The sequence below is a fragment of the Periophthalmus magnuspinnatus genome, chromosome 23 (assembly GCF_009829125.3).
Source record: "Periophthalmus magnuspinnatus isolate fPerMag1 chromosome 23, fPerMag1.2.pri, whole genome shotgun sequence".
NCBI lineage: Eukaryota > Metazoa > Chordata > Actinopteri > Gobiiformes > Gobiidae > Periophthalmus > Periophthalmus magnuspinnatus.
In genome coordinates this window covers 22,755,079-22,779,598 of record NC_047148.1, presented here as the reverse complement: position 1 = coordinate 22,779,598, position 24,520 = coordinate 22,755,079, and the positions used below count along the sequence as shown (strand labels likewise).

The 24,520-nt window shown below is 44.6% G+C and overlaps 1 protein-coding gene across 1 annotated transcript in view; it reads right to left on the bottom strand.

Moving 5' to 3' along the window:
* Positions 1 to 13,139: 13,139 nt before the first annotated feature.
* mtfp1 (mitochondrial fission process 1) overlaps positions 13,140 to 24,520 on the bottom strand; it is a 195,816-nt gene continuing 184,435 nt past the window's right edge. Inside the window, exon 7 of the mRNA XM_033989807.2 lies at positions 13,140 to 13,150. The gene's annotated coding sequence lies outside the window, so the exon portion shown is untranslated. The remainder of the gene's footprint in view (positions 13,151 to 24,520) is intronic.

Sequence of the window (24,520 nt, the reverse complement as noted above, 5' to 3'; positions counted from 1 at the left end):
GTGCGTCCACGGGACAGATACCTGTGGGGGTGTGTGTGTGTGTGTGTCCACGGCACAAACAGATACCTGTGTGTGTGTGTGTGTGTCCACGGCACAAACAGATACCTGTGTGTGTGTGTGTCCACGGGACAAACAGATACCTGTGGGGGTGTGTGTGTGTGTGTGTGCGTCCACGGGACAGATACCTGTGGGGGTGTGTGTGTGTGTGTGTCCACGGCACAAACAGATACCTGTGTGTGTGTGTGTGTGTGCGTCCACGGGACAGATACCTGTGTGTGTATGTGTGTGTGCGTCCACGGGACAAACAGGTACCTGTGTGTGCGTGTGTGTGTGCGTCCACGGGACAGATACCTGTGTGTGTGTGCGTCCACGGGACAAACAGGTACCTGTGTGTGCATGCGCGCCCCGGACATGCGTGTGCACGTTCATACACTTCAAGTGTGAGAAACAAAAGGAGGAGGCCAGAGTTTCTCAGCACAGATCATGTGACCAAGGAGGCTCATGGGAAATGTGCAGCTATGATCCAATAACAGACGCACTGCCCTCCACCTCCTCACACAACGACACACAAAGTCATACACACACAACATCCACCTCCTCACACAACGACACACAAAGTCATACACACACAACATCCACCTCCTCACACAACGACGCACAAAGTCATACACACACAACATACACATCCACCTCCTCACACAACAACGCACAAAGTCATACACACACAACATCCACCTCCTCACACAACGACACACAAAGTCATACACACACAACATCCACCTCCTCACACAACGACACACAAAGTCATACACACACAACACACACATCCACCTCCTCACACAACGACGCACAAAGTCATACACACACAACACACACATCCACCTCCTCACACAACAACGCACAAAGTCATACACGCACAACATACACATAACACACAAAGTCATCCACACACATCCATGCACATCTACACACTTTCACACACAGCACACAAAGCAAAGTCATCCACGCACAACCACAAACAGCATGCACATCAACACACATCCAGGCACATCAACACACATCACACACATCTACACACATCACACACATCTACACACATCCACACACACAGCTTTGGACTAAAGTCACACACACTGAATGAAACACACAAAGTACAGTTTCCTCATCCTCAGACATAATTTCAGTCGCTGCCTTACCTTACCTTACCTTTACTTTACTTTTACTTTTACTTTTACTTTACTTTTACTTTTACTTTCACTTCTGACTTTTCTCAAACTCACATTTAAATTCCTCTGTATCTTTGCGCCGCTCCATGTCACTTCCTGCTCCATTGCGTCTTTAAAACGTCGCCGCCGCTCGTTTAAATTCACCGCCGGCTAAATCCAGGATCAACTCGTCCGTTACGTTCGTTTAATCGACACAGACTGACACGGACACGGACTTTTAGCCGCCACTGCCGCCGCCGGAGGATCAGGGACACTTACGTCGTGATTAAGTGATATTTGGAGCCTCTGGAGGACGGTAAGTGACGGGACGAGACGGTCGGACGGAGGAGGGGGCGGGGCAAAGGAAGAGCGATGAACCTCTCGCTTTACAGAGGGGGGCAGGACATCAGGATCACTAACGTTAGTCGCTCTCATCTCCATTTTCCCCTCTGACCCTTGGCCTGCACATCCTTCTCCATCAGGCAAATGCAGAACGCCAACTCGTTTCCTCCGCCCCGTAAACCGGCGAGTAAAGCGGCGAGCGGCTGTCACCAATCCCACAAGGCCCCGCGCGACGTTTTTATGACACGGCGAAATCAATTCCTGCTTATTAATAACAGCTACAGTGTAAATATGTGTACGGCAGAGAGATGGATGGAATTGGAAGAAGAAAAAAAGGACTGAGATTGAGATGAGGGCGGCGGCGGCGGGGTCGGGGGTCACGAAACACGCTCCTAAAAATCAATTTTCACACAAGACGACTGTTTGGATATTGAGACGTGGGATGATGGATTGGAGCCGCGCGGAGATGGAAAAAAACGGAGTGGAATTACCTTCTCGCGTTGGGAGTATTCGTGGAGTCGGTTTGCGTTCGGGGGCGACGGCGGCTCAGTTGGTAGAGCGGTTGTCTAGCGATTCGAAAGGCGGCGGTTCGAGTCCAGTTTTCCGACATAAACGCCATCGCTTGAGCCTTGATTTAACGCGTTCCGAGGCTTTTTTTGTAAGTTTTCTCCCCCGACAAAACCCACGATGTCGATGAAACGTTCTGCGCCGACAAAGACGCCAAAAGGTCGAGGAAGACGCTGACCATCGCGGAAAAAGTTGGACTTCTGGACGCGCCGAGGGAAGGTAGAAGTAGAAGCTCCGCGGCTGTAGGGGGCGACATCACGGAATAAACGAATCTTCAGTTTGTCGCATAAAGAAGGAGGAAAATAACAAAAGGACGACAGCAGCGAGGAACAAAAAAGGGTTGGATGGCGTCTCCTTTAGCTTTGTGGATCAGTAACTGCAGGAAAAAGAACATTACGGGACATTACAGCGACGCCAGGACGAAGAGGCGGGGTCAGAGGAACTGTGAAATACACCTGAGTCACTATTAGTCAATTCTGATGCGTCCAGCCTCGTACGTGGGTCATTAAAGTAAAATTTGTTCTAAAATCTGACATTTATGTTTACAGAACAGTTTAGAATATGGTTTCGTTCTATAAAACTGCGCTTATTTTTAAAAATCTACGAAAATTTGAACTTTGAGAGCGTTAAAACGAGAGAGAAATGTGAAAAAATGTTAACGCCTGTGTGAGAAAAGTGTATAAAGTGTGTGGTGAGGGGTTTTACAGACAAAAAAAACATAAAAAAACATAAAAATAAAGCTGATACTTCGTGCGTTTCTTCTATTACGGGTTATTTTTAGAACGTAAACGATGACGTGACGATCCTTAATTAAATAAAAATACGTTTCAGCGTCTGTAATAGTGTCTTTTTCTCGCCAAATCCAAAAAACGAATGGCGTACACGTAATAATTCTACACAATTAGACTTAACTCACACTTATAAACGCGACTAAAACCTCTTTGCGAGTTATTCGGCGTGTACTTTGCGCACGCCCGGCACAGACAGGACGGTGGCGGCCTCCATCGCCGAGTCCTCGTCGCTAATAAACTAATGCAGTAATGCGGCGGCGGGAGCGATTAATGAGAGCGCTCCGGCCCTGACATCTCAGACACCCTAATGTTGCAGCAGCGTCTCCAGAGCTGTGCTTTAATCCATCACCGGGGCCCGTAACCCAATTATGGGCTGACGCTTTACTCTTAGCTCCTGTGTCGGGTCCTTCGCTCTTAGCTCCTGTGTCGGGTCCTTCGCACACATCTATAAAAGGACAAACAAGCACACACACACTTAGCGCACACACACACACACTCAGAGCGGAGTGTATGGCCCTGTCAGACACGCCGCTTTTACAAAAGACCTGGAGACTTGATGGGATTTAGGGGCCGTGGTCGTGTACACAGATGTACGCGAAGTTACACCGGAGATTATGAATGTGGCTCGGAAATACTGCGGCGGGTACACGCAGCGTGGGTGTACTGCGCGGGACGTGGGTGTACTGAGCGGAAAACGTGGGTGTACTGCGCGGAATGTGGGTGTACTGCGTGGAAAACGTGGGTGTACTGCATGGCAAACATGGGTGTACTGTGCGGGAAACGTGGGTGTACTGCATGGCAAACATGGGTGTACTGCGCGGGAAACGTGGGTGTACTGCGCGGAAATGGGTGTACTGCGCGGAATGTGGGTGTACCGCGCGGAAATGGGTGTACTGCGCGGAAAATGTGGGTGTACTGCGCGGGACGTGGGTGTACTGCACGGGAAAGGTGGGTGTACTAGGCGGAAAACGTGGGTGTACTGTGTGGAAATGGGTAAAAGTACAAACACCAGGGTAAAAAAATACTCAAGTAAAAGTACAAATACCAGGGTAAAAAATACTCAAGTAAAAGTAAAAGTACAAACACCAGAGTGAAAAAATACTTAAGTAAAAGTAAAAGTATCACCTGAAAAAATCAAGTAAAAGTATTAAAGCACCTGTTTAAAAATGCAGTTATAGAGTAAAAAGTAAAAGTATTTCATGCTGATTTTGAGACTTTAAATGTAGTAATTTTGATCTGTTTTTATTTGTATATTTTTGTTTTGCTCAAATCATGAACGTGTTAAAAATAAACCCTCAGACTTTTCAGCAGGTCTCAGAGGAAAATAAAAAGTACTTTTTATTACTACTAAAAAGTACAGACACTGCTCTTAAATGTACTCAAGTAAAAGTAAAACGTACACGCTGTAAAATGTACTTAAGTAAAGCGCAGATACCTATTTGCATGTGTATTCAAGTACAGTACTTTACTACTTTTACTTCATTGCGTTCCACCACTGTGTCCGTCACACGCTTGTTGCCATGGAGACGTCTTTGCCTCGCCTGGAATATCCCGCAGTGCAGCCTCACGTTCTAGTCTACGTTTAAAATCAAAATGTAGAACTGTCTTTTTCAAACTGGCGTGGAGCAGGTGACGGGTGACGCCCCTCTCCAAAAAGTCCCGTAATGCACCTTTAAAGTACTTTTGCGTAAGTACTTCGTGGCGTGCAGTACATGTACACGTCTGACGCGGTAAACGCTCCTGGTCTCGTGCGGTAGCGTGATATAACGGCCCATAATAACAGCTAAATGTTAACTAACTTCCTCTTGTCAACTCCCTGCGCAGATGTAACGTTAGCATGATACTACGCTAACACGGCCCGTTCCCCGCGGTCCATCAGCGCCGCGTTTTTAGCCGACGGGCCCTACGCGTTTGCATTTTTCATGAGCTCTCCCGTGCAACATTTATGATCCTGCCTCGAGCCTTTAAAACAATACTTGACTGCGCGCTCCCCGGAACGTTCTTTTAACATCGAACAGACGCGGCGATCCTCTGAAGTAGAAACGCCAGATCCGCCCCAAATCCCGCCTCCTGTCCCCGTTCTGTTTGTCATTTACGTTACACGCAGAGTAACAGCCCTGTCAATCAAGAGATCTATGCGCTCGCTTCCTCTAAATCAGGTGGATTGACTTCTTAAGAGTTACTGGAGGAGCCTACTTCCATTAGCCACTCCCAAAGGCAAATTAACTTAAATGTACCCGCTCAATAAAGTTCAAGACAATCATTTGCATGTCAATGTTTTCTCCTTTTCTTTTTTTTTTCTTTCTTTCTTTCAGGACCTTCCCAAACATACAGCTGACCAACGCAAATCCGGACGTTTCATTGCGCTAATGCCAGATCGTCCCAAAGCTAATTAGAGAGTGCACAGCGGCCATTTGGAAACAAGAAAACACCTGAAAATATGAGTCGAAACAACGTGAATGATCATGTTCCACTGTTTATTGGCAGGTTTGGTAAGATTTTGTGACGTGTAATGGGTTTAAAGGCAGGACGGGATGTTTTTAGTCCAAAAAACACATTTAAAACTGAAAAAATGACTGAAAAAATAACGAGGGATATGGAAAATGATATAAATGATCAAACCCCAGTGTTGATTTGCAGATTTGTTAAGATTTTGTGACGTGTAATGGGTTTAAAGGCAGGACGGAAGTGAACAATGTCCAAATGCAACTGTTTTTAGTCCAAAAAACACATTAAAAAACTTAAACTATGAGTCAAAACAACATGACACCAACAAAACGATAACGAGGGATGTGGAAAATGGTGTAAATGATCATATCCTAGTGCTGATTTGCAGATTTGTTAAGATTTTGTGATGTGTAATGGGTTTAAAGGCGGGACGGAAACTAATCATGTCTAAAATAGCAACTGTTTTTAGTCCAAAAAACACATTTAAAACTTAAAAAATGACTGAAAAAATAACGAGGGATGTGGAAAATGGTGTAAATGATCATATCTTGTTGTCGATTTGCAGATTTGTGAATATTTATTGACACCTCATGGGTTTAAAGGCAGGACGGAAGTGAACAATGTCCAAATAGCAACTGTTTTTAGTCCAAAAAACACATAAAAAAACTTAAAATATGAGTCAAAACAACATGACACCTACAAAACGATAATGAGGGATGTGGAAAATGATGTAAATGATCATATTTCACTGATAATTTGCAGATTTGTTAAGATTTTGTGACACGTAATGAGTTTAAAGACATGGTGGAAGCTAAAACTGTGGTAACTGAGTCCAAAAAACACATTTAGAACTTAAATTTGGTAAAATATTATTGCATAAGTTAATAAAATATATGTGATTTGTGAAAAGTGAAAAGGTTTTGTGCCGTCCGCGTTGATCCTGTGCACGTTTTTTCACTTTTCAAAGCAGAATTATCAAACCAAACCAAAGAAATAATCACAAATCGTGTGTTTAAACGTGCACACGACGACCCGATACTCTTGTCCCGGTCTGTAACTGTTTCCCTTGCGCCGCTCCAGCCCCTGGGCGTGTTCAGCATCAGATGTCACGCAGCCTGAGACGCTCGGACCTCGCAGGAGAACCTCGCCACATGCTCAAGTGCTATAAGTGCTCGGGAGTCGTCTTACAAGAAACACTTATTGCATTTTGTATTGAGCATGATGTTATGAAAAATTAATACGGGGCTGGAGCGGCGTCTTCATCGCTCGCTCGCTGCCCGTTTGTGCGTCTCGGCGTCGTACTGTGTTTGGATAAAGCCTCGTGTTCTTCTTCTCCTTTGTCAGGTTTTATTTGGGCTTTTAGCTGCTTACGTGAACATCTGCGTTTCACTAGACTCCGCTCGGTAACTCGGGCGCTTCCGTCTCCAGAGAGCGGCGTTTTAGTCCGAGGAGAATCCATCCGGCTCAAGTATTGACAAGAGTAATTGTGGCGGCCTCCATCCCGTTCGCCGCATTTACCGTTTTATTTCCCAGTGTTACTGCGTATCGACTTCACTATTGGCAAAACAATAGCAAAAAAAAACAACAAAAAACTACTGCCGTTAGGTAAACTGATACGTGCGTAAATCCTAAACGCTGCGAAACACAAACGCTTTGCAGAAAAACGTTCAAATTAATGCGTTTTATCGAAAAATTACTTCGATTTGTTGTCATTCCATTGATAAAAAAACCCGGACAACTCGTATTTTTTAAGTAAAACTGGATTATTTTGAGTAGATCAGGCAAAAAAACAACGAGATTACAACAAAATGTGATGTTCTCTTCGTAACGGACAGGATTGAAAGCAGTTTGCGTCGTTATTATCGTTCAAAGTCATCCGTTTTTTTCGTATTATCACGGGGAGGAGCGGTGTAAACATGGACGCCGAGAACTTCCCTCACCCCAGACACGTCCCTCCAGCTCCTCCGAGGTCGTTAAACATCCCGCGTTACGCAAAAACGACGCTGTTACGCTTCGTTTTTGCTCCGTCCGCGCTTCGGTTTTCAATCTCAAAATGATCGTTTCCGTTTTCGTGATCGACGCCATCTTCTGACACGGAATAAATAAATCTCTGCAAACTCCAGCTTTCGTTTTTTCGAGCTGTAACGTGAAAAAACACGGAGCGTCACGTGAACTCCCGACCCCGTGAAATCAAGTATCTGACCGTTAGTCGGCGTGTTTGTCGTGGAGGTGCGTACAGTGACTTTTAACGACCTTAAGCAGATCAAATATTCACCGTCTCGCGCTGCGTCGTCGGGCTTTTCCTATAACTCAGCCCCTTGAGCCAAACCGTAATGAAATGATGACATTATTCCCAACGCGTGACGCTCATTTAAACCACTGTCTCCTCGCCGTGCGTCGCCGTGTTTTGATTTTATACCTCTTAAGAGAAATTGAAAAGGCTGGAGGCACTTACATTATCACTTCCTTCTCCCCCTCCGCAAACACACTCAACAGTAATAATCCTAATGACCCTTGCCCGCGCCGTACTGGCCATTTCTCCGCCGCGTGCGTGACCCCTCCCAGATCGGAGTCCATTCACGCCCTCCTCCCCCCGTCCCAGGTTAGTTCCAGCACAGCGGATGTCACACACACACACACTCACGCGAGCTCCCAAACCTCACACCGCCGCGGGGTTTCCTCAAGTGGCCGCGCCGGACGTTAGATCCCGCCTCTCCTTCTTCTACCTCGGTGTGTTTCGTCGGCGTCGTGCCTCTGGGGCGCTTGCACTTCCATCCGGTCCAGATAACCTTTTGTGTCTGACAGGACGAAAAAGGGAGACCTACGCATAACGAGCGCGTCCCCGGCCCGCAGAGGGGACAGTGGGCAATGGCGTGGCTTCTGCCGGCGTCACGAGGATTTCCTTTGAGTTAAAGTGATGATGAGGTGTGGGTCAGGCCGGGGTTGGCGCTAAGGTACATCCGACGGTCACGTTTTTTACAGAACTTACACCGCTCTAAGGCAAAGAGTTGCGCGGACAGTGAACGCTCGTACGCTCGTATCCGGGTCAAATTGAGAAGTAATTTTCATATTGGTTTAATTTAGAGCACGCCAATCAGCTGTAGCGACACGCAGAGCTCACGGCGAGACGCGGAACCCTGAGAATAAAACATGTTTACTTTAGGTATTGATCGTCCAGCGCTGCCAAAGGCTAAAGGCTTTCAAGGCCGACAGGAAAAGGTCTCTCTTCCTATCTCCATCTTTAATTGATGCGTGCGATATCGCTCGGCTCCACGTGCTCCTTTACGACGGGAGCTGCGGTATAACATCAGTCGTCGTGGGTCGCGTTCGTTCATTTATTCACGGACTGTCGATAAAACAATTACGGCTGCCTAAAAATCCTTATGGGCCCAAAAGTGGAATTTGCACTGAGTGAAACGAGACATTTAGAGCTTTTTATTGGCTCGCCGCACAGACAATGGGCTAAAAGCGCTCGTATAAAACTCCTCTGCAGACAAGAGGGCTATTGGGTCAATTTGCATTAATTAAGTCAGGGTCAGATCCGCGGAGAATCGCTTCAGAGAGTACGACGGATAAACCGGAAGACGCAGCTCCGACGCGTGAGGAACAGGCTGATCCGAGGAGCGCGGTTCACCTTCGAAACCTCAAATAAATATGTTCTAATTTACACACGACACGCTGGCGAAATAAAACGATTCCCCGGACCTCGGCGTCAAAAGCGAACGTCAGTCCTTATCCGTCCGATTGATCTGACAGCGCGCGGATCGAGGAAGACGTGAGCGAAACGGACAGACGCGGCGCCTTTATGGCCGTCGCGTTCCGATCATCCTTCAGCTCCTGTTTAGAAGTGCGGGAGGCTCCTGGGAAGAAGTTTAGCGCACATATGCGACGTGTGAAAGTCCGACGACGCCCCGTGGCTCCCGGTTAGCAGCTCCGCTTTTTAAGTTCAATAACTCGACTAAAACGGCTCGGTTCGTCGTTTGTTTTCGCAGAGTCGAAGGCGTCGCGGCGATGTGTTGTGACGGTGACCTGTTTAAAGATGAACGCCGTGTGTCCGTGTATCTGTGGACGCTAAGTATTTCTGCGGGGCATGGCTGAAGTAATGAATTTCTAAATGTCAAATGAACAGTAGTGGGAGAAAACACCACGGAGGCGCGTTGGCTGGAAGCTCCGCAGCATTTCACGCCCTGATTGTGGGACCGCTCGCTGACCGACACTTAGAGCAGAGACGGTCACGCAGGACACGAGATATAAGGCCAGATTTGTTTAAAAACGCTGATATTTTCGCTCTTTCCCGCCCCGTTTCGCTCCGTTCTTTCCACACATCTGTCAGATTTGAGTTCAAACGCACAAACAACAGCTTTTATGAGTTTGTTCCATCCCGAAGAGAGCGCTGAAGTCTCCAGAGTGGCCATCACGGGCGGCGGCGGCGGCGGCTTAACGTGGCCTGAAAGGTTGTCATGTCGACCGTCTCGCATCCTCCCGGTCCTCAGAGACGGGGATGATCACCAGCACCACCCTGTTGTTTAATCACCGTCTTCTCCTCCACTTAACATCTGTGACAGCGCTCGCATTTACACATCTCCACGTCTCCACGCCATCATTTATTCATCCCTCCTTTTACAGCGCGACTCGCCTTTTTCTGCGCTTTGATTTTTCTCCGCGAGGGAACGGACCCGGATGGAGCCGGAGGTGGTTCTTCTTCAGACGTGCGAGATGTGAGGACGCACGGGTTTAGAGGAGAAGAAAAGATGAGAGGAAAAAAGGTTAAAATCGACTGATAGAAGTTCTTATGCCGTACGCTCACGAACGACAGGAATCTACGCATTTACACATATTCATCGCTAAAAAGTAAACCGGATCACAAGAAAAAAATAAAATAAATAAACAAAATAAAATAAAAATAATAAATAAATAAAATAAAAATTAAAAATAAATAAATAAAATAAAAAATAAAATAAAAATAATAAATAAATAAAGTAAAAAATAAAATAAAAATAAGAAAAGAAAATAAGAAACATGAATAAAAAATAAAATAAAAATACATAAACTAAAAAATATATAAAAATAACAATAAATTAAAAAATATAAAAACTAATAAAAAAATAAAAATAAATAAATAAATAAAAATAAAAAATAATAAAAAATAATAAAAAAATAATGAAAAAAATAAATGAAAAAAAACAACAACAAATAAATAAAGCCCAGGGCCGCTCCACACTCGCTCACACTGTTTAAAGATGTAAACACAGACCTGAAACAGAGTGAAGCTGTGGAGCAGAAGCTGATAAAAGGAAATAAAAGGAAATAAAAAGACTGCGGCAAATGTAGGTCATGAAACAAAATACAGTTGTCCCTCGTTTGCCTACAAAGATTTGAACTTTGAGAGAGTTTAACCGAGAGAGAAATGTGAGAAAATGTTAACGCCTGTGTGAGAAAAGTGTATAAAGTGTGTGGTGAGGGGTTTTACAGCAAAAACATAGAGAATAAATCAAAATAAAGCTGATACTTCACGGATTTCAACTATTGCAGGTTATTTTTAGAACGTAACACGCGCGATAAACGAGAAACCACTGTAAAAAAAAAAAAAAAAAACTTCTATCACTTTTAAATTGACGAATTGACCTGCTCTTTTAAAACACTTTCTGCCTGACACACTTCCTGTCGATTCTGTAATAAACTGCAAGTCCACGATAAACCGAATGTGTTTCTTTTATGCCCATGATCCCCGCTCAGCCGCTCGCTCGGGCCTCAGTGTTGTTTTCCAGCGCTGAGAGTGGTAAGACAACACCTTCATCTCAACTTTTATCCATTTAGCCTAAACAACTGTGGTATAGTAACACAAGCAGTCCGCAGTGAGTGTCTTTTCGCAGTGTGCTCTAATTGTGTGTTTGGGAGAACTGGGGGTTAGATTTCATGCTGATAGCAGGGGCAGCCGTGGAGGAGGGCCAAACATATGTTCTGAGGGCCAGGAACAAAGCACTGACACGTTAGCCTTTTCACAGAGATGACCTTTCCAGCGCTCTCCATCCCTGGGTCTGCTGCCGCTGTCCTTTCGTCTGCCAGCTCGCCCCGGGCCCAGCTCAAACCAAGCGCTAGAATTTCTCCTCATCTCCACAAATCTCCCTTGACTAAATGTCAGGATTACATATTTCTCTGCTCACACTGAGGATTTTAATTAGCTGTGCACACGCATTAGTGGAGTTGTTAGTGAAAGTGTTGGCAAAAAATCACGCACGTTTTGTTTAGCTAACGGATTTATATGTTTGTTTTTCTGTTGTTCCAGCGCAACGGAGGTGGACGAGGAGAAACGGGGAAGAAAAGGTGAGAGGAAAAAAGGTTGAAATCGACCGTATTGATTGAAATTTTTATGCTGTAGACACAGGAACAACAGGAATCTATGCATTTACAAATATTCGTTGCTGAAAAGTAAAACAGACCACAAGAAATAAATAAAATAAATAAATAAATAAATAAAAATAAATAAATAAATAAATAAATAAATAAATAAATAAAATTAAATAAATAAATAAAATAAAAATAAATAAATAAATAAAATAAAAAATAATAAAATAATAAATATATATAATAAAAATAAGAAAAGAAAATAAGAAAAATGAATAAAAAATTAAATACATAAAATAAAAAAATAAATAGAAAATAAATAGAAAATAAAAAACAAAAAAACAAAAATAAATAAATATAAAAAGCCAATTAAAAAAATAAAAAGTAAATAAATAATAAAAAAAAAGGAAAAAAACAACAACAAATAAATAAAAACTCAAATAAATAAAAACAAAAACTCTGCATTACCGAGGGCTCAGGTGTGTCAGGTACATAAGACACTGTTGTATCTGCTGTTTACACTATTTAAACCCGACAGGAAGAAGAACCAGGAACAACAAGGAAACACCAACTGCCCCGTGCTCCTGATGCAAACTCCGTCATTGTCTCTGGTATTTAAACATTCAAAGAGTCGAGTTTTAATCTGCTGAACGCCTCAGAGCCGCCGCCACAGCCCACACGTCCGCACGTCCCCTAACGCCGCTCCTCGCTCTGTTATTACTGAACAATCACGATTTCTCCTCGTCTGCTCGTGTCCCGCTGACAGTGTTTTCAACATTAACCCATTATCATGTCAAATTCACACCAACAACAGCCTTGAAATCACACGTGGCCCGTCCGGAGCCTCGTGTAAATCGCACACGCCGCGTTTGGAGCCTCGTGTAAATATCTGGTGGATACGCTGATAGATATGGGCCACGGTGACGGCACATCACACTTTCCCCGCCGCACTTCCCCAGTCCCACATGAGCCGCACTGGTTCTGAACTGGTTTTCTGACTCGGGGCTAGCCTCGGACTAACCCTACGTCATCTCTAATTAGGGGAGCCACACAGGCGCGGCCATAACGAGCTGATGAATAATTAGAATAGGAGGAAATTGTGCAGCCAGGGTGGCAAATCTGGAGGGACAAGTGCTGAAAACAAGGCAAGCAGCATTAAGACCACAGTCAGTCAAATCTGTGAACTTGACCGGCGGCATTAACACTCGGCTTGTGTGAAGAGGAATCCGGCTCTGGTACTGGTGGCCTGCCAAGCCCGAGCGGAACCCCCGGGCCCGATTAACACCAACAAACACGATGTGGTGATAAATGAATCTATAAATTGCTCCTTGGTGTTTTTACATTGTGGAAATGCTCATTCGAGAGTGAATAGATAAAGTGTTGAATTGATAGTGCGACACAATGTCAACATTTTCACAGCGTCGTGTCACAATCGCAGAGTGGCAAACGTAGCTGCGAGTCTTCTCACTTTATCTGCGCCGCGCTGCTAAAACGGGACAGTCTCATGTCAGTTTGTCGTTATGTAACTGTGGCACATAATCAACACTTAAAAGAGCACGTTTAAAAAACTATAACACACGTTTAAACTGTGTTTGGAACAAAACACAGTTTATGTTCTGAGGAAAAGAGGCAAGAGTCTGAGACAGAAGGACTCGTGAGGAGAGGACTCAGGAGGGAAGGACTCAGGAGGAGAGGACTCAGGAGGGAAGGACTCAGGAGGGAAGGACTCAGGAGGGAAGGACTCAGGAGGGAAGGACTCAGGAGGGAAGGACTCAGGAGGAAAGGAGTCAGGAGGAAAGGAGTCAGGAGGGAAGGACTCAGGAGGGAAGGACTTAGGAGGGAAGGACTCGTGAGGAGAGGACTCATGAGGAAAGGACTCAGGAGGGAAGGACTCAGGAGGGAAGGACTCAGGAGGAGAGGATTCAAAAGGACTCATGGGGAAAAGACTCATGAGGAAAAGACTCATGAGGAAAAGACTCATGAGGAAAGGACTCAAAAGGACTCATGAGACAAGGTATAAAGAGGGACGGACTCACCAGGGAAGGACTCATGAGGAAAAGACTAACGAGGAAAGGACTCATGAGGGAGGGACTCATGAGGAAAGGACTCATGAGGAAAGGACTAACGAGGAAAGGACTCATGAGGGAGGGACTCATGAGGAAAGGACTAACGAGGAAAGGACTCATGAGAAAAGGACTCGAAAGGACTAATGAGGAAACGACTCATGAGGGAGGGACTCATGAGGGAGAGACTCATGGGGACATCCACAGGGACAGTCCAAGGACTCTGACCCTGTGAGGATCCCCTGACAGCCAACATGGCCGCTCAGTGTTAATTAGCGCTGGCCTTCCCCCGTCACAAGGTTGTGTGTGTCCGTGGGTCATTTGACACGTCGCCTCTTTGTGCGTTGCTCTTTTCTGTGCCAGCTGTGCCACTTTGTCTCACAGAGAAATCTCTGACCAACGACATTCATGTTTGCACCAAATGTGTGTTTTTTTTGGTCTGGTGTGGATAAGTGAACACTTTACATGATTACATTTATCAAAGAGCTACAGCTTTTATTTCCTTCTTAAAATGACTTCATGAGTCATTATCAGTTATTATTATGATCAAGGTTTTCTTTCACTGCGGCGTCGTCCTTGAAAACACGTCTTTCATTCGGCCTGAACGATCCATTAAAGCCGCTCCATCGATCACCATAAAGTCACAATAAAACAGGAAATATTCAAGAAATGAATCTGTCCATGAAACAAACGCAGAGAAGCACAGAAAAAGAAACAGAGAAACAGAAAAACAGAGAGAAACACAGAGAAACACAGAAACAGAGAAACACAGAAACACAGAAACAGAAACACAGAAACAGAAACACAGAAACACAGGCTTCAGTGAACAGAGAGAGTGTGTGTGTGTGTGTGTACGGGGTGTGTGTGTGTGTGTTACTCACACAACCCCTAATGTGAAGCGTCACTGTGCGATGATTCATTTAGGATTTTTGACACTTTTGCATGTGATGATAATAATAATAATAATAATAATAATAATAATAATAATAATAATAATAATGATAATAATGAGCGTCTTATATAATGTTTGTATAAATCTAAACTCTCAGTCACTTTCAAATCAGCTCAATTGTTTTTAAAAAGAAACATGACAATCTGCAACATCAGCTCCTGTGACACACACACACACACACACCCCGTACATGCACACTGCACACACACACAGAACACAGACACACACTGCACACACACACACACATTTGTTGAGGACCTCCATTTGTTTAAATTCAGTTCATCATTAGAAAATCCCCAGACGACTGTAAAGCTCCACTTTATGTTAAAGCTCGTATGGGAAACATTTACCAGGATCAGTGCAGCAACAGCACAGCCTCATATAAAAACACACACACACAGCACACACACACCCCCACACACCCCCACACCCCCCCCACACACACACACCCTCACACACCCCCACAAACACCCCCACGCTCACACACACACAGTGGGGCAACTCATAAGAGCCAACACATCGTCTACATAATGCAGTACTCGAGTACTCCGGTGTACTCGAGTACTCCGGGTGTACTCGAGTACTCTGGCTATACTCGAGTACTCCAGTGTACTCGAGTACTCCGGTGTACTCGAGTACTCCAGTGTACTCGAGTACTCCAGTGTACTCGAGTACTCCGGTGTACTCGAGTACTCCGGTGTACTCGAGTACTCCGGTGTACTCTACATACTGTGCAGAGTGACCTGTGCTGCAGTGATTATCTGCAGTTCCCATTAAATGTCTTTGTAAAGGAAAAGGATGTTTCTGTGATTTTCTTCTGATACAAACACAAAAATCAGAGGATTGTGTTTAGATTCTGTTCATATTTGACCACAGCTTCAGTCTGAAACATGTGGGAAACATAATGAGCAGTTTTCATGCAATTTGAAGCAGAAAACTGAAGCGATTCATGCAACAACAAACACGACTTTCCCCTTTTACGATCTTCCAACTCATTTGAAGTTAATGCTGCATCTATGTGCTCAGCCGGAGCGTATGTCAGAGACGCCGCTCGTTAGTCCGTCTGTTATAACATTAATGCAGTGTCCTAATAACAACATGCCTCAGAGCTAAAGCTTTTTCAAATAGGACTTTTACTTTTCCGAGCGGCGCGTCATATCATTATCTGCACAAACAGGAGGGCGAGTGGCTCACATGCCTGCGTACCGTCCCTTTTCCACATACATTAGTGTCCCCATGTCACATTTCATGTCTAGTGGAAGGGAATATGCGTTGGTTGTGAATGTGGGCTAAGGAGGAAAAGGCAGGCCCTGGGCGCCGCGAGCCCCAGAGCTGTGGCATTAATGGTGATGTGTAGTGATAACAGACTCTGGTCATTAGACTAATAAGACTGTATTTAAATTAGCAAAGCCTGTTTGTCTTTTTCTGGGTTTCAGGAGCCCCTCCTCCAGCCGAGCGGTTCATCATCGCGGGTTTAAACTCATCCACAGATTTACTACTTTTCTTCATTTATTGTGTTTAACAAAAGGACTAATTAAGGGAGGTGCTCTTTCCTCATTAGTGACGACTGTAACTCTGTCATGCGGAACAATGTGTTTTTCTTTTCCGCTTCATTTAACATCAAACCATCGCGCTGCTATATTTGTATTCACATTAAGAGTATCTGCAGTTTAACCGTAAATTAAAACTGTCAAAGGTTTTTGTTCAGCTTTGACTTTGACTGTTTTACGTCTCATTATTTGTCTTTGTGAGAGACTCTGTGGGTCCAGGTCTGATCCAAAACATGAAGTTTAAATCTGTCATTTGTCCAGTTCACAGATTTATCCTCCTGAGACTCCAGCTCTTTCATATTTTTATTAATTTCTCTTTGTTATTTGGGCTGATAGGACCTGACGAGTAAAAACAAAACGATCTTTTTACATTACGAGAAAAATGACTTTCGTTCTACGTTTGAATCATTTGAATAAAGATTTGCAAAAACTATTTATTAAAAGCCTGAAACAGCAACATTTTTCCCGAGTAAAAGGAAAGAATGTGGAAAAATTGGAAGAATGTGGGTCATTTGAAGAGCTGTTAAGAGGTGCAGGAGACATATGCCTTTACAATAAAATAAATAAATACATGGAAAAAAAAGTAAATAAATAAAAAATAAATATTCTGAACATTCTAAACTCTTAAAAAAAATTCTAAATTGTATATTTTTGCATTGTTGCTGTTCTTCTTCTTCTAAAAATTCGCATTGTGGCCTCGACGACCCAAAATGTGACCCAAAAGGACGTTAAATTTCATCTTTATCTCTCATTATTTCACTTTAGAGACTGTTACTGTAAGTCTCAGTATTTATAGCTCCTGTAATCTAGCATCATTTTGCACGACTTTTAGCACGAAACTACAAAAATATCCATTGAAACGCACTAAATCCTTGAATACTGGTGTTTATTGTGTAACGATAAACACGTGTGTTTGCTCCGCGATGCCTTCAGCTGATATTACGCTCATAACTCCGCACACACGAGACGCACTCCTGCAGGTAAAAGCCGTATAAAGGTCTCTGCGGTCTGTCTGCGTTTAGCCTCGGATTAGCTTATCCGCGGTGATCACGCTCGACAGTACCACCGGCTTCACGGGGTGCCTCCAGTGATAGCGGGAAGCATAAGCCACAATTTTACCCCCGTTTTGAAAAAAAAAAGAAAGAAACCCTTCCTAACCCTAACCCTTCCTGCTCGTCGTTTTCGTCGTCGGCCAGAGTCCCGCCCCCGAGCCACTGGTGTGATTTTGAAAAGAGGAGGGGGCGTTTTGGACCGCCAGCCTCTGGAAATGTCCGAGGGGGAGAGCGGGCGGTTGCTGGAGGTCGCTTTATTCTGTGAGCTCCGGGATGACCTTGCAATAGTCGCTCTACCCATTGGGCAGAGCAAAGAGAAAGGGAAGTGGAGGGTCACGATCCCCACGGTGCACGTGTTGAGCGCAGATACTAATGCAGGTTGACTATAGACTATTGAAAACATATTCTCCAGGCCCTCACCACTTTGGCCTGCACTCTCCCTAATCGCTCTCAGTTTCCGTCAACGAGAGAAAACGCTCGAATCGCAGGGTCGCAGAGAAAGTATATAATAAAAATACAACTTCTACGCCACGTTATCGTTTAGCGTAAGTTAGCCCCGTGTTTACGCAATCTGTTTTGATGCGCCGAGGAGTTCAGCGAAAAAGTTGGACGCGATTCAGTCGGACGAGTCGCACTGATCTTATTGCGCTTGATCAACGGCGGGAGACTCGTGTGTGTATATATATATCCGCAAAACTGACACACGCTACGGGCTTCGTGTTCTGCCGCTATTAGGAACAGATACACGGAGACAACGAGCAGCTTAAGTGTGTTTTATTGTTTCCCCCCCAAAAAAGTCATTGTTTAAATTAGCTTTTGTTTATTTGTTAGAAAGCTCATAATGTTTGCCACAAAGACGAGAGGGATCGTCATCAAAGCGGCGGAAAAGAAGGCTGGGAGTGTGCGATGCTCCAAAAGCTTCACCGCAGTCCAATAATGTCCCATCTGGAATGTGTAAATCAAGACTGTGTATACGCTCAACTCTATAACCCTGACAGATTTATACAGGGCCAGCTTGTGTTTCTAGTCCTCCAGAGGTAGAGAAAACGTAAACTTTGAGAAACTGTTTGTCATAGGGACTAGTGTCATCTCCAGTAGAGGATTGTAATCTCCTTACGCCGCAGAGGTCACACACTTAACAAGTTGTTTCGTATTTGGATTCGCAAAAAAACATCGTGCGGACCAGCTGTGCCCGACTCAGAGACGGGACCGAAACGGCGAAACGCGACGGTCCGGACGTTTCCATTATTGTTTCCAAACCCGGAGAATTCAGTTCAGAAGAGAAGAGAAGAGAGAGACACGGAACAGTTTCTCAAACAGATTCCTGCATCGGATTTATTTGAAACGGAGGAGCTGATTGGTCGGCCGTCGTTTAGAACAAAATCAAACTCTCACCTCAGATTAACAGTTCGGAGAAATCTGCAGAGTTTTTCATTACTGTGTTTTTTTTTTCTTTCTTCTCTTGTAAGCAGGGACGCCATGTTTGTTTTGATATAAAAAAAAAGACTCTGAGTGTCTCTGATTGGCTAATCCACCTGTCAATCTGAACATGGGAGGTGTGACCAGTGTCCAGACGTCAGTACTGTGAGGTCACTGTTATGGGCAGGAGCGGACTTGGGGTGGACATCAATGTTTTTAGTCGATATTTTAATAACACCACGTTTTATATTTACATATTAATTGAATAATGAAGAGTTTGGAGTCAAATGAGAGAAGCCGACACTACAGTTTATTCATATTTGTATAAACTGGACTATATTTGACCCCCGGTACAAACACGGCTGGTCAGTGTTCTGGTCAGTGGGCCGGTCAGTGGGCCTCATTTACAGCCTCATGTGTCACAAAACGCTCACCTCACAGATCAGAACAGCTCCATGTTCCTCCACACACGTGTAATATTCCCCGTTATTCCCCTAAAAGACCAGACTGTGGCTCCAGACTGTGGCTCCAGACTGTGGCTCCAGACTGTGGCTCCAGACTGTGGCTCCATTACACCTTCATAAAACATTGCATTAGTGTGTATTCCGGACCCCAGGCTCTGCTGCGTTTAACACAAAACTCTAACTATAGTGTGACCATAGACTTTATGTATAAACGGACACAGTTAAAGCTCTAAACAAATCAAGAAGAACCTCTCTCCAGATTGGCTGTTTGGTTGCTTTGATACTTGGAATTCCAAATATGGAGTTTCAATAACATCACAGTTTATTGTCATGACTTAAACAAAGTGTCGTGGCATGAGGGGTAGAAGATGTAGATCACAAATGTTGAACAAATGTTTAGCATGAAGTGAACACCAGGGCAGTGAGTCCAGCTGCAGAAATGACAAACTGCAGAGTGGACTTAACCTGGATGCCACGCACTACAAAGGGTTTATTTTTGGAGAACTGGACAAACAATACAATTTAGAGAAACAATTACATTTGGAAAAACAGAGCGGCGGTGGCTTATCAGAGCGTTAACAAGAACGAAGCACAACACAAAGTGGAAGATGTCCCAGGACGACCCTCGTGGACAGAGAAGAAAACGCCTGAAAGTGAACAGGATGTGAGCGGGTTACAAACAAACTACGGCTCCAGTGAATCTGAGGAAAGGATCTCTAAAGGCGCAGCTACGTTTACTAGAGAAGAGAGAAGCACCGTATAATTTAGATTTAGGTTTAATTAACAGCTTGAAGACATGACATTTACGTTTACTCCATAACATCTGGGCTCCTTAACTTTGATAAAAACACTGGACCGTTTGACCGTACAGTCCACGCTCTCCACGCTCAACGATTCACAACTTTTACGCACCCAACGACAATCAAGAGTCTGAAGTCACGAGCCTACACCCTCGCAGAGCAGCGTCCTCGAGGTTCTGACGACGATGAGCGTCTCCACGGGTTTGGGCCCAGGCAGCTGCACTGAGCCACGACTTAGAGCAAGTTTAGGAAGATTTTTGGGAATAGTTTTGAAATGTACGGAGTGAAGAGACATCGACAAACCAGACGAGCACGAGGGCAGACGGAGCACGCTTTAGGTTGGACGCCGCCAAGAGTTCAGTTTGCAGTTCCTGTGTCGTAACGGATGTGTGTAGTGGACCAAGGGATGCAGAATTACAGTATTTATTGTAGACAAGGGACAAAGAACGAACAGAAGGTGATCCGGAGGTGAGCAGGTGAGCAGGAACACAGGAACAAACAGGAACCGACAGGCACGACAGGAACGCAGGAATCAAGTGACACGACAAACGCAGCACAGACAGGGTGAGTACAAACAGACGATCTCGCGCTGAGTCTCTTCTCCCAGCTCCTCTTATGCACAGCAGGTGGTGGTGATTGCGCTAATAAGCTGCAGCTGCAGGTGCGCGCAGGAGGAGCCAGGAGCCCAGCCCAGATCTGGCAGGTGAGGGAGGGAAAGAGCAGGACAGGAGGAAAACCAGGAGCGGACAGTGCGGATCATGACATCCTGTCCTTACGAGTATTAAAAAAATCACGGTATTGATCAGAAATATCAGCTTAAAGGTGTCGTAATGGCAATTGGACCAAAAAGTGCAGTACGAGGGGAATATTTACAGTGTTTATTTACAGAAATGACAAAATAGTAGAGTAACGAGGGTTGATCTGGCGGTGAGCAGGAGGCGAGGTGCGACCAGGATCCAGGAGCGGAACGTGGAGCGCAGCGGAGACGACGGGCAGCACAAGGGCAGGGAGCAGAGTGCGAGCCAGGGTCTGGGTTGTGGAGTGCAGGATGAAGATACGCAGACGATTCAGGCACCGAACGGGATGAAGATATGCAGACAATCTCGCACCGAGTGTCTGGTCCTGGCTCCTCTTATCCACAGCAGGTGATGGTGATTGCGCTGATGGGGTTCAGGTGCGTGTGGGAGGAGCCAGGAGCCCCGCCCAGCTCCGGCAGGTGAGGGAGGGGAAGAGCAGGACAGGAGGCAAAACATGGGACTGGAAAATGCGGATCGTGACAAAAGGGGCTGTGTTGTATCAAACTGAATCAACACCAAAATAGACATTTGTAATCCTAGTGTTTGGTTTTATATCAATATGTCGTCGCACTTTTCTAATCAAGGTTTAATCCATTTTTCCATCATCTCGAAGTGGCTGCTGCAGATTCAGGTTAAAAATTTGCAGCCAGAGGTTCTTTTTTTTAAGTGTACAGGTTTATAAATCCAGTGTGAACTTCAGGACGAGCTAAAAAGAACAGATTAAAACAGACGCCTCCAGTTAGATTCTCATAACCACAACGTGACTTTATCCCAGCGAGGGCAAAAAGTCCGTGAAACAAACTGAACGTTATGGATTCATGTCTTAAAAACCATTTTATTTTCAAGTGCAAAGCAGATCTCTAACACTTTGCACGCACTCCCGCGTAGCCTCTGTGTGACGGTTTGACCTGTACTTGTTCGGCGCAGGGTCATAACTCCAAAGATGGTGCATGTGTCGGGGTCAGGGCGACTCGAGGGGTTGTGGCAGGGGAGTTGACATCTAACATGGAGGTTAAGTGACACACGGGGCACAACGAGGTCAGCTTCGGCCTGACACCCTTCCAGACTCCTCAGGAACACCGACAGGAAAAGGCCCAGTCAACTGCTTACAGATGTGTCCGACGCGGCAGCCGTCTCTCCGCAGCGGTCCGACTGGTCACTTCCAATCTCCGTCTGCGGGAGAACGCCGCGGAGCTCTCGTCCAAAGCGTGTAACGTGTGTCAGCTAACGCAGGACGGTATAGAATGTGCAGCAGAACATATTCAACGCATGTACACAGAGCAAATACTTTTACTAAACGCACAGAACTTCTCCAGCAGCGCGTTCAATTCGACTTTTTGGAGCGTTATAATGTTCCCTCGTCAAAAACATGCCTGAAGCGTCGTCAGTGCAGGTTTAAATAATCTTGCGATCTCACAAAACCGCTATTTGAACCTTCCTCACGGTCAGGAGTACGAGTCCACGTACAAGGCTCCGCCCACGAGCTGACGAAACATTTAAATAATAAATATGTAGGAGAAGGACGCAAAACAACGCAGTATGACTTCACAAACCCGACTCAATGTCCAGTGGTTTTATTAGCGGGATGGAGCTGATTGTGATTGTGCGCTCTGAAGGGGGAGGGGCTTAGCACAGAGAGGAAGAGGAGTGTCAAAAACAAAACTGAAACTAATCAAACTTTTTAATCTGCTGTTTTTGGCCGATATGTAAAAAATAATGTGCTGATCTAAATATGTTATGTGTTAATTTGTGCTCCATAGAAAAGTAATATCTGTTTTTTGTTTCTTTTTTTGTTTTTTTTTACTTTTTTCCTGCGACTGAATGAAATAACGTAAACGAGATGCACGTTTTTATCAACTTTGTAACAAGATACTTCACATTATACAATTTGTCAAAACATGATCTTAATTTAATTTTATCTTAATTAATAAATACTATCTATGGTTTAAATATAGACGTGAGGTAATCAGTGGCGGCCCCTAGTGGTCAGGAGGATCAGATCATGTTTGGTAAAGAGTCAAACACAGACTGAACATTTTAAACATGGACGTCTTTTGTTAATCCTCTTTTATTTTGCCCCCAGCTCTTCACTGTCTGAACATTCACACGTAAGAATCTGACACGGGTAAATTATACCCCGTGTTTAATGAGGACAGTAGAGCTGTGTCCACACTGGAGGGGACATGTCCTCAGCAGCTTGACCCTCACACTGGACACTGTGGTCTGAGGAAAAACAACTAATCAGTCACTTTCCTGTATCTCAGATTAAAGTGAAATGAGTTTTCTCCAATGGAGCAATGTCTCTGTGTCTCTGTGTCCCTGTGTCCCTATGTCTCTGTGACTCTGTGTCCCTATGTCTCTGTGTCCCTATGTCTCTGTATCCCTATGTCTCTTTGTCTCTGTGTCCCTATGTCTCTTTGTCTCTGTGTCCCTGTGTCTCTGTGTCCCTATGTCTCTTTGTCTCTGTCTGTGTCCCTATGTCTCTCTATGTCTCTGTGACTCTGTGTCCCTATGTCTCTGTGTCCCTATGTCTCTATGTCCCTATGTCTCTGTGACTCTGTGTCCCTATGTCTCTGTATCCCTATGTCTCTTTGTCTCTGTGTCCCTATGTCTCTTTGTCTCTGTGTCCCTATGTCTCTGTGTCCCTATGTCTCTGTCTGTGTCCCTATGTCTCTCTATGTCTCTGTGACTCTGTGTCCCTATGTCTCTGTGTCTCTGTGTCTCTATGTCTCTGTGTCCCCATGTCTCTTTGTCCATATGTCTCTGTGACTCCATGTATCTTTGTCTCTGTCTCTGCTTAGATACATTAGTCATTTTACCAGGAGACATGTCTTGTATTTGTTGCAGTTTGTCAAATGTGAGTGGACTGTGTGTGTGTGTGTATATATATATATATATATATATATATATATATATATATATATATATATATATATATATATATATATATATACACACACACACACACACACACACATATATATACACACACACACATATATATACATACATATATATATACATACATATATCAGTGTGATAGTGTGTACATATGTATATATATATATATATATATATATATATATATATATATATATATATATATATATATATATATATATATATACACACACACATATATATATATATATACATATATATATATACACACACACATATATATATCAGTGTGATACTCTGTGGGGGTTTGGGGTTTAGTTGTTTGTCAAAAATCAAATTCAGGATTGTCAGGATCTACTTCTGAGCTTTTAGCTTTTCAAGTTTTTTTCCTTGTTTCTATTGATTGACACCTGGCTCCAGAGCCACTCAGGCCTCTTAAAATACCAGGCCTGAGCCTCAGGTTTCAGGCCGGGCCTCGGGCCCCGCCATTGTCTGCGTCTGGAAGGCTGGCTCCACCGGAGCCCAGCCCGTCTCTTTCAGGCCGAGCGCTTTGTGTGGCTGGATCCCGCCGCTGCTCCCCACAGGGCCCCTAGGTGGGGCCGACAGGGTGTCAGTGCTGACAAGAACATGGCACTTAGGAAGAGAGACAGGTAGACAGGTAGACAGCACACAGGCCAGGCGCCTGTGGAGCTGGGAGAAGAGTCATCCTTTTCTCAAGCTGCTCGCTCGTCTTTTGTTCCCGTCGTGTTGGCGTTCTGCTCGTTGTTACAAATCTCCTGCGTTGTTGTTTTCAGATGGAAAGGCATCTATCACTCCAATTTGTA